The sequence below is a fragment of the Ovis canadensis genome, chromosome X (genome assembly GCF_042477335.2).
Source record: "Ovis canadensis isolate MfBH-ARS-UI-01 breed Bighorn chromosome X, ARS-UI_OviCan_v2, whole genome shotgun sequence".
In the NCBI taxonomy this organism is placed as follows: domain Eukaryota; kingdom Metazoa; phylum Chordata; class Mammalia; order Artiodactyla; family Bovidae; genus Ovis; species Ovis canadensis.
Window position 1 is genome coordinate 131,858,426 of NC_091727.1, and position 11,364 is coordinate 131,869,789.

Genomic DNA, 11,364 nt, shown 5'->3' on the forward strand with positions numbered 1-11,364 from the left:
CAGTCGACTTGGACTGTTTGCAACCCTATGGACTGTAGCCCGCCAGGCTCCTCTGTCTGTAGGATTGTCCAGGCAAGAATACTGGAGTGAGTTGACATTTTATCCTCCAGGGGATCTTCCTGACCCAGGGATCGACTCTGCCTCCCTTATGTCTCCTGCATCGGGAGGCAGGTCCTTTACCACTACAGATATCTGGGAAGCAGTGCTCAAGCTACAGTGGCTCAGAAAAGGAAAAATAAGATTCTGTGGTGGTGTAAAATGGCCTCCAAGTGGCCAGAGTCACTGATGGCAGCGAGCACTTGAGTTATGGAGGTCAGTCAGACCCTCTCAGGAATCTCAAACTAGTTTTCTTTCTTTCTTTTTCTTTTTTTCCAATTTAGGTGACTTTCCGTACATCTTTTGAAGGTTCACAAGCAGAAATAGTAGCCATATATCAGCTAAAGCAAATGGATGCTCTTTTTCCTATATGGCATACTTGCTAAGTCACTTCAGCCCTGTCCAACTCTTTGCAACCCTATAGATGGTAGCATGCCAGGTTCCTCTGTCCATGGATTCTCCAGGCAAGAATACTGGAGTGGGTTGCAGTGCCCTCCTCCAGGTGATAGTGTGTGTGTAGTTGTCATTTTATCACATATATTGATTCATTAAACCCCTACAGTCAAGACAGGTACATTTCCATCATCACAAAGGTCTCCCTCCTCCTACCCCCTTATAGTCATGTATGGTATTCTGGTCCCTCAATTCACCTCTCTAAGCATCAGCAGTGATGAATCTCTTCTCCATCTCTATAATTTTCTCATTTTGAGAAGGTTATATGAATGGCAACCTACAGTTTGTAAACTTTTCTTTGGTAATTTGTTATGTACTAAATTGTGTCTCCCCCAAAGGTCTGTTGAATTCCTGACCCCCAGGACCTCCGAATGTGACCTGATTTGGAAATGGAGTTGTTACAGCTGTAAGTAGCTCCAGTGAGGTCATATTGGAATAGAGGAGACCCTTATCCAGTACGACCATTGTCCTGACAAGAAGAGAAGAGACACAGAAACCCAGGGGAGAATGCCCTGTGATGAGGGAGACAGAGATGGAAGTGCTTTAGCTCCAGGTCATGGAACCCCAAGGACTGCTGTCAACCACCAGAACCCAGGCAGCACAAAGGGAGGAGTCCCCCATCCAGGTTTCAGAGGGAGCAGGGCCCCTGAAGCCATGACTTCAGACTCCTTGTCTCCAGATTGTGAGACAATACATTTCTGTTGTTTAAACCACCCAAATCCTGATACTTTGTTGTGGCAGGCCTAGAAAACTAATACAATAACCTTTCTGTTTGAAGAACTTCCTTTAACCAATGCTAATGACAAATTCTCTCAACTTCTCTTTATCTGATCACTTTTTTTTCTCTCTCATTCCTGAAGGATAGTTTCTTAAGGTATGGAATTCGTGGATTAAAATTCTTTTCTTTCAGCACTTGAAAAATATTTTGGCACTTCTCCAAGGTTTAGATGAGAAATCTGTCTTCATTCAGACTGATGGTAGGTACTGTTTCCTTTTTCCTTTGGTTGTTTTCAAAGTTTTTTCTTAATTTTTAGTTTTCCGCAATTGAGTTACAATGGGTCTTGGTGTGGATTGATTATTTGGGGTTTGCTTCGCTTCTTAGATCTTTAGGCTTATCCTTTCACCAAATTTGGGGAAATTTCAGGCCTTATCTCTTCAGATACTCTTTCTTCTTTCTTTTCTCTATCTGGGATTCTGATGATCCTTTTTTTTTTTTCCTACAGATTGCTAAGGTTCTGTTCAGCTTATTATTATTGGGTTTTTTTTGGCCTGTTTTCTCTCTGTTGTTCAGTTTGGGTGAATTCTATTCATATTCCTCAAGTTTACTGATTCTTTCCTCTGTCACTTACACGATACTGTTGACCCCATCCACTGAGTTTTTAAAAGTTTCCGTGATTACATTTTTCAGTTCTAAAAGTTTCATTTAGTTCTATGTTGTAATTATAACATCTGGATTTTGTTTGTTTTGTTGAGATTTTCTGTTTTGACATTTGTTTCAAGAGGATTTGTACTTGATTGTTGAAACTTTTTTTACAATGACTTGTATTCACTCAGGCTGCTATAACAAAATTATATAGACTGGGTGACCTTTAAATAAAACATGTATTTCTTACAGCTCTTAAGTCTGGAAGTCCAAAATCAAGGTGTTGGGAGATTTTGTGCTTGTAAGGGCCTTTTTTTTGGCTTGCTAACAGCTGTCTTCTTACTTTTTAGTGTCCTTTTTTTTTTTTTAAGGTCACTAATCCCATCATGGGGTTCCACCTTCAAGACCTCATCTCAACACTCCTGTGCACGACTGCCTCCATGAGAACAAAATGATGTCTGCATTTCTATCTCAGAAAATAGGCCGCTCCCTAGCTGCTGCTGCTAAGTCACTTCAGTCGTGTCCAACTCTGTGTGACCCCATAGACGGAAGCCCATCAGGCTCTGCCGTCCCTGGGATTCTCCAGGCAAGAACACTGGAGTGGGTTGCCATTTCCTTTTCCAATGCATGAAAGTGAAAGTGAAGTCACCCAGTTGTGTCAGACTCTTTGCGACCCCATGGACTGCAGCCTACCAGGCTCCTCTGTCCATGAGATTTTCCAGGAAAGAGTACTGGAGTGGGGTGCCATTGCCTTCTCCACTACTCCTTAGAGTAGTGACTAAAAAACACTGCAGGAATGCATTTCAGTGTTTAGAGGACTGTTGAATTAATGGACTATTAAAAAGGAAGCTCAGAATTTCAGTGTTTATTTAAAAAGGGAAAATGGATATTTTGGGATACATTTATTTTCAGTATTAGTTATATATTTGTTCAGTTCAGTTCAGTTCAGTCGCTCAGTCGTGTCTGACTCTTTGCAGCCCCATGAATCACAGCACACCAGGCCTCCCTGTCTTTCACCAACTCCCGGAGTTCACTCAGACTCACATCCATCAAGTCAGTGATGCCATCCAGCCATCTCATCCTCTGTCGTCCCCTTCTCCTCCTGCCCCCAGTCCATCCCAGCATCAGATTCTTTTCCAATGAGTCAACTCTTCGCATGAGGTGGCCAAAGTATTGGAGTTTCAGCTTTAGCATCATTCCTTCCGAAGAAGTATATAACATTTTCTGAGTCCTGCCTGTACAACACAAAAGGATGGCATGTACTCATCCTTTTCACTCCTTACTTAAATTGCACTCAGGCACTATTGAGTGTGGCTTCCCAAGTGGCACTAGTGGTAAAGAACTTGCCTTCCAATGCAGGAGATGTAAGAGACATGGGTTCGATCCCTGGGCTGGGAAGATCCCCTGGAGGAGGAAATGGCAACCCACTCCAGTATTCTTGCTTGGAAAATCCCACGGACAGAGAAGCCTTGCAGGCTACAGTCCATGGGATAGCAGAGTCAGACACAACTGGGCAACTAACTCTACTCTCTAATCTCTTTCCTACATGGCCTGCTTGCTAAGTCGCTTCAGCCCTGTCCAACTCTTTGCAACCCTATGGACGGTAGCATGCCAGGTTCCTCTGTCCATGGATTCTCCAGGCAAGAATACTGGAGGGGGTTGCCGTGCCTTCCTCCAGGTGATCTTCCCAACCGAGGGATCACACTCACATCTCTTACATATCCTGCCTTGGCAGGCAAGATCTTTAACACTAGCGCCACCTGGGAAGCCCTTTCCTACATGCTGCATAGTTCAAAGAGTTTCTGGTGGAGGTCACAGCAAGTTTAAAGATTGCTGCTGTGATTGATCCACAGGGAGCCAATGGGGGAGGGGCATTCAGTGACACATGACATGGGATGACCGAGTGACTGGCCTCCCTGACTTGCATTTTATCCAATCATATATGGACCTTGCCGTGACATCAGGGTAGACTGGGCTTATAAAGCCAGGCACCAGCCCTCAGAAACCACCCTGTACTTCCCTCTGAGCTGTGGGGAAGGTGAGTCTGAAATGGATAAGCCATCGTCTAAGCTGTCTGAGGAAGACCTGGGCAAGAAGGAACTGAGCTCTGCGAAGCCGAGCCCTTCAAAACGGAGCCAAGGAAGGCAAAGAAGATACCAAAGGGCCACCGCGGCTGCAGCCGCAGCGGCCGTCACAGTCGCCGCCCCCCAAGAACATTGAGAGCTTCGCCAGCTATTTCCCCAGGGTGCTAAAGCAAGTCCACATGGGCTTGAGTCTCTCACAGGAGGCCGTGAATGTCATGAATTCCTTCGTGATGGATATGTTCGGGCACATAGCCGAAGAGGCTGGGCACCTGGCCCGCAACAACAAGCGCTGCACCATCACTCCAGAGAGATCGAGACCTCTGTGCACTTGCTGCTGCCTGGGGAGATGGGCAAGCATGTCGTGTCAGAGGCCACAAACGTGGTCATCAAATATACCTCTGGCAGATAGGCTGACCCCTGACCACCGGAACTTTGCAAACCAAAAGCTCTTTTCAGAGCCACTCACTCGGCAGGAAAAGACCTGCAGCACTGAACAGTCACTTGCACTCTGGGTTCTCACCCTGTGCTCTACTGTCCATGGTTAAAATATTCCTACCCTGAGGAAAGCATTATAAACCTCATCAATATGTGTCTGTAGTGTCAATTGTTCTATGGAAAATCATGAGCTTTTTTAAACCATATTGCATCTCATCACTTTCCTAAAAGGTCATTTCTATCCATGGTTTCTCTGTCAGCCAGTTTAGGGATCTTTATGGTCAAAATTCTTTCTATGAAAGTTTCATTGACCTTTCATATTGTCATTCTCTCACCTGTATTTAGGAGTATCATTCAGAGATTTTTACGTTCAATATGGGAATCTATAAAATGTAGTAGCACATATAAATGCCTTCCCAGGTGGCACTAGTGGTAAAGAACCTCCCTGCCAATGCAGGTAGATGTAAGAGAGGTAGGTTTGATCCCTGGGTCTGGAAGATCCCCTCGAGAAGGGCATGGCAACCCACTCCAGTATTGCCTGGAGAATCACATGGACAGAGGAGCCTGGTGGGCTGTGGTCCATAGGGTCACAAAGAGTCAGACATGACTTACATTTACACAGCAGATATAAAAATCATAATTACCCATTCCTACTCTTTCAACATATCTGAAATCTGGATTCAGTTAAAAACATAAAATAGGACCCTACTGCCATTTAAAATTTGAAAATCTAATTTTCTGGAATCAAGCAATGTACCTTCTGAAATTAGTATTCTACCTAATTCAGATTTAACTCTTTTTTTTTTTTCACAGCCTGTAACATTTTGGGGTTTATGCAAAAGTCTTGGTTAAGTGCAGTTTTGCCCAAATGATGAGATCACTGAATGACAGAAGCTGTAGCCACAGTCTCCATAGCAACAGCCAATGGGACTGGCAACTCAGTAAGCCAAATGATAGGACCAAAGTGTGGTGGCGGACCAGCGATGAGCCAATAACAGCTTTCCTGTGATTTTCACCTTGGAGATTGATTAGGAAGGAGTTGTGATGGTTTATTTGTTGATTTTCTGTTCAAGTGGTTGCTTTTAACCATGGTGATTTAAGTACAGGCATCCAGATCTGGTAGTGGGACATGTCTCTAGTTCTTGCATCAAAATAAGAGAAGGATGTTCAGCAACCCAGAGAATTCAGAGGACTCCTTCTTCTAACTCTAGCAATTTGAGTGTTAATGCTTATAATAATGTTTATTAAATTTAATATCCATTGTGTTTCTTGGTTCATTGACCTGTTCTTTTGTTTTTCTGTAGGTATGTGGGTGACTTTCGGTGTAGTTGGTGATTTTACAATTCCTTTTTTCCCATTAATTTCTAGCTTACTACAACATTGAAAAGAGAATGCACTACATGATTTCAATCTTTTGTAATTTTCTATAATTTTCATTAGAATTCAGTATTTCATCATATTTTAAACTATACTTGCTTAAACTCTTAGTAAGAACATACTGTAGAGCAAAGGGAAGTATAGCAATTATTTTTGTAGTAACTTTGAACAGTGTAATATATAAAATTATTGAACCTTGTGTTGTAAACCTGAACTAATATAATATTGTAACTCAGCTAAACTTAAATAAAAATTTTCAAAATTTAAAAAAATTCTCGGTACTCCTGGATTTGGATGTAGAAACCTGTGAACAATGTCAGTATCAGCCAAACGATGAGAGAAAACTAGAGAAAATGCAGAATTCTAGCCTTTTCTTGAGCCCAGATTTAGTGCTTTGTTAGGTCAGTCAGACATGATAGAGTTCTATAATGTCTAAATTATTGTTCTAGTAATTTCATTTCCCATTTTATTCTCATTCTCCCATGTGTATTATGGAATTCTTCAGAAGTATTTTATGTGTGATATGCAATAGATAAAGTGAAGAAACAGAGCAATAGATAAAGTGAAGAAACAGATATACCTATCCACTACCTATATTATACTTATCACACATATGCCAGATTAAGCATGCAAGTAATTTTATGAATGGGGATTGATATATAGTACAGGAATGGCAAAACGAACTTTTCACAAAGATTTAACTTTTCTAGTTCCCTGGTTTCTGAAATTATATTAAACATTCATACAGATGTTTCAAATCAATGTTTTTCTAGCAGAGAATCAGTTGCTCTTTAAAACACAAGCTTCCATGGCCTGCAATTTTACATCCATTAGAGAGTGTCCAGCAAGAGCAGCTCAATCTCCTGTCTCCACTGGTACAACCAATGGTCAACTGTCAAGCTGTGAGCCACAGCTGTTGAGTGAAAGTGTGTTTGAGTGACCAGGGCTGAACAGATATAGTATTTCTATGAAATTCAGCCTGAAGGGAGAAGGAGCTGTGATAGTTTGCCAGTTATTTTTTGGTTCCATATTTCTTTTTAATCATGGGGATAAAATATGAACTCAGATCAGGTCATATCTTCAGCCTCTTGCATCAATTTAGAAAAGGATTATTACTAATATAAACTTTAAGATATCTCCTTTTACCTCAAGACTTTTGAATGTGAAGTTCATGTTAAGGGTCATATATTTCCTATTGTGGTTTTTTCTTAGCCCTTAAAATTATATCTGAATTTTACTTATGCCATTTTTTCTATAAGTGTATTGATGAATTTTAAAGAAATGGATATCCTATTACTTTTCATTTTAAACTGATTTCTAATTTAGTACATCTGCAGAGAGAGAACATTCTGTGGGATTTCAATCCTTTGTAATATTTTTATTTGCTTTAGATCACTGACTTCTGCCTCACTGAATACAATAAAGTCTTTGTGTGGAGCATAACAAACTGTGGAAAATACTTAAAGTGATGAAAACATCATACCACCTTACCTGTCTCCTAAGGAGCCTTATGCAGGTCAAGAGGCAAGAGTTAGAACCAGATATGGAACAATGGAGTGATTCCAAATTGGGAAATGAGTACGTCAAGTCAGTGTATTCTCAGCCTGCTTATTTAAATTCTATGCAGAGAACATCATCGAAATGCTGGAATGGATGAAGCACAAGCTGGAATCAAGATTTCTGAGGAAATATCAGCAACCTGACATATGCAGATGACACCACCCTAATGGCACAAAATGAGGAGGAACTAAAGAGCCTCTTGATGAAGTTGAAAGAGGAGAGTGAAAAAGCAACCTCAAAACTTAACATTAAAAATGAAGATCATGGCATCTGGTCCCAACACTTCATGGCAAATAGATGGGGAAAAAGTGGAAACAGTGACAGACTTTATTTTCTTGGGCTCCAAAATCACTGTGGATGGTGACTGCAGGCATGAAATTTAAAGTCGCATGCTCCTTGGAAGAAAAGCTATGACAAAGCTAGACAGTGTAGTAGAAAGCAGAGGCATCACTTTGACAGCAAATGTCCATCCAGTCAAAGCTATTGTTTTTACCAGTAGTCCTGTGTGGATGTGACAGTTGGACCATAAAGAAGGCTGAGTGCCGAAGAATTGATGCTTTTGAACTGTGGTCTTGGAAAAGATTCTTGCAAGTCACTTGGACAGCAAGGAGATCAAACCAGTCAATCCTTAAGGAAATCAACCCTGAATATTCATTGGAAGGATGGATGCTGAAGCTGAAGCTCCAATACTTTGGCTACCCGATGAGAGGAGCTGAGTCATTGGAAAAGACCCTGATGCTGGGAAAGATTGAGTGCAGGAGGAGAAGGGAGCAAAAAAGGATGAGATGGTTGGATGGCATCACCAATCCAACAGACATGGTTTTGAGCAAACTGCAGGAGATAGTGAAGGACAGCGAAGCCTGGTATGCTGCAGTTCATGGAGCCACAAAGAGTCGGACATGACTGAGAGACTGAACAACAACAACAACATAGAGGTAAGACAGAGGGTATCAGGTGTGATTATTTTCTTGGTAACATAGAGGGTATCAAGAGAAATTATCTTCTGGCCCTTTCTTTCTTTGCTTGCTTCGTTGTGTGTTTCTAATCATGGCGATTTTAAAATATATTAGTTATCTGAAACTGATGTATGAAATGCCAAAAATCGGTATATTGAACAGTACGTACTTAATGTCTCACGCTTTTGGAGGCCAGAAATCCCACTGAAGATGTTAGCTGGTTTGTTTCCTTCAGAGTGATGTGAAGGAAGCCTCTGTTCCAGTTCTCTCTCCTTGGCTTGGGGTGATGGCAGTGACCCTTCCATATCTGGTCACAGTTTCCTCCCTATATGAAGATTTATGTGTACATATTTCCCATTTTTAAGTGGATACAGGTCATTTTGGATTAGAAGACATCATAATGAACTTGATTCCTCCAGTATAAATCCTGTCTCCATAAACACGTATTACATGTCAGTTACCAGGGTTTAGTATATCAGCACAAATGTATTAGGGAAAGGAATTCAACCCAGAGAAGACAAGAATTTTGAGTCTAGGTGGGCATAGCTGTTGAATTTTCCATTGTATTGAAACCAATTTTTTTCACAGATAAATGCTGGTATGATATTTACTAGGTGGTATAGTTACAATTTTTTAATTCTTCAAACATATAAGCATAGAATATTGATGGAAAGTCTTACTTATATAGAATTTTTTGATGAATGAGGGTATCCAAATCCCTGTGCAATTTGGCAAATATTGAATTTTTGATAATCACATGTCGTTTATCGATGGATGCATTATAAATTACTTCAGAACTTAGTGCATTAAGGGAGCGATTATTTATGATTTCTTATGTATCTATGTGTGAGGTGAATGCTTCTGCTGATGTGTCTAGTAAGTGTCAGGATTTTTTGTAGCTCCCTCTGTTTTTCATAGTCCCTTGTGCACTTTATATAACATTGCTTCAAAATTAATAGTGTATAAGACAATTCTCTGCATTCTAAAACGGATGCTTAATAATCAGTAATGGTGTGTACATACTTATATAATAATAATAAAGAGAACATTGGTGAACACTGAAGGGAAAAAAATAAAGTCACTCCTCTCATGTAATTTCCTCAACTATTTCAATAGTGAATAATTTTATTCAGTTTATAAGTTTTTGATGTTCCCCTCTATTTGAAGAGAGAAGTTATGATTTCATTTCAGTCCTTATAAATTCATTCTGGTTTGTTTTATTTTTTCTTTAATTAATATATTTATTTTACTTTTTAAAATTTATTTATTTATTTATTTTTTCACTGTTGATTTATTACCCTTTATTAACCTAAATATGAATTAATACAGAAAGAACTGGCATGTTTGTGATATTGAGTCTTCTCATTTACAACCAAAAATAATGATTAAGAGTTACATTTTTCCTCTGAGATAATTATTAGTAGAGTACCTTAAGGACCATTGCATTTTCTTTATTTTTTAATATTTGAAAATTTTATTTATTTTTTATGAAGAATAATTGCTCTACAATATTAGTTTCATTTCTGCCGTACATCAACATGAATTAGCCACAGGTGTACACATGTCCCCTCCCTCTAGAGTCACCCTCCCACTTCCCATCCTTTCCCACCCCTCTAGGTTGTTACGGAGCCCTGGTTTGAGCTCCCTGAGTCATAGAGCGAATCTCCATTGGTTGTCTGTTTTATGTGTGGTAGTGTGTATGCTTTATGAAATAAATCAGAGAAAAACAAATACCGCATGTTAATGCATATACATGGAATCTAGAAAGATGATACTGATGAACCTATTGGCAGGGCAGTGACAGAGACACAGGCATAGAGAGTAAAATTTATTTGTTTTAACTGGAGGCTAATTACTTTACAATATTGTAGTGGTTTTGCCATACATTGACATGAGTCACCCATGGCTGTACATGTGTTCCCCATCCTGAACCCCCCTCCCACCTCCTTCCCCATCCCATCCCTCTGGGTCATCCCAATGCACCAGCCCTGAGCAGCCTGTCTCATGCATCGAACCTGGACTGGTGATCTGTTTCACATATGATAATACACGTTTTAATGCTAGTCCCTCAGATCATCCCACCCTTGCCTTCTCCCACAGAGTCCAAAAGACTGTTCTATACATTTGTGTCTCTTTTGCTGTCTCGCTCCAGTTTCATCCACCTCATTAGAACTGATTCCAATTTATTCTTTTTAATGGCTGAGTAATACTCCATTGTGTATATGTACCACAGCTTTCTTATCCATTCATCTTCTGATGGACATCTAGGTTGCTTCCATGTTATATTTCCAGTTTTTTAAGGAATCTCCACACTGTTCTCCATAGTGGCTATACTAGTCTGCATTCCCACCAACAGACTAGAGATTTCTTTAAGAACATTAGAGATACCAAGGGAACATTTCATTCAAAGATGGGCTCGATAAAGGACAGAAATGGTATGGACCTAACAGAAGCAGAAGATATTAAGAAGAGGTGGCAAGAATACACAGAACTGTATAGAAAAGATCTTCATGACCAAGATAATCACAGTGTTGTGATCACTCACCTAGAGCCAGACATCCTGGAATATGAAGTCAAGTGGGCCTTACTTGAGCATCACTATGAACAAAGCTAGTGGAGATGATGGAATTCCAGTTGAGCTATGTCAACTCCTGAAAGATGATGCTGTGAAAGTGTTGCACTCAATATGCCAGCAAATTTGGAAAACTCAGCAGTGGCCACAGGACTGGAAAAGGTCAGTTTTCATTCCAGTCCAAAAGAAACACAATGCCAAAGAATGCTCAAATTACCGCACAATTGCACTCATCTCACACGCCAGTAAAGTAATGCTCATAATTCTCCAAGCCAGGTTTCAGTAACACGTGAACCGTGAACTCCCTGATGTTCAAGCTGGTTTTAGAAAAGGCAGAGGAACCAGAGATCAAATTGCCAACATCCAATGGATCATCGAAAAACCAAGCGAGTTCCAGAAAAACATCTATTTCTGCTTTATTGACTATGCCAAAGCCTTTGACTGTGTGAATCACAATAAACTGTGGAG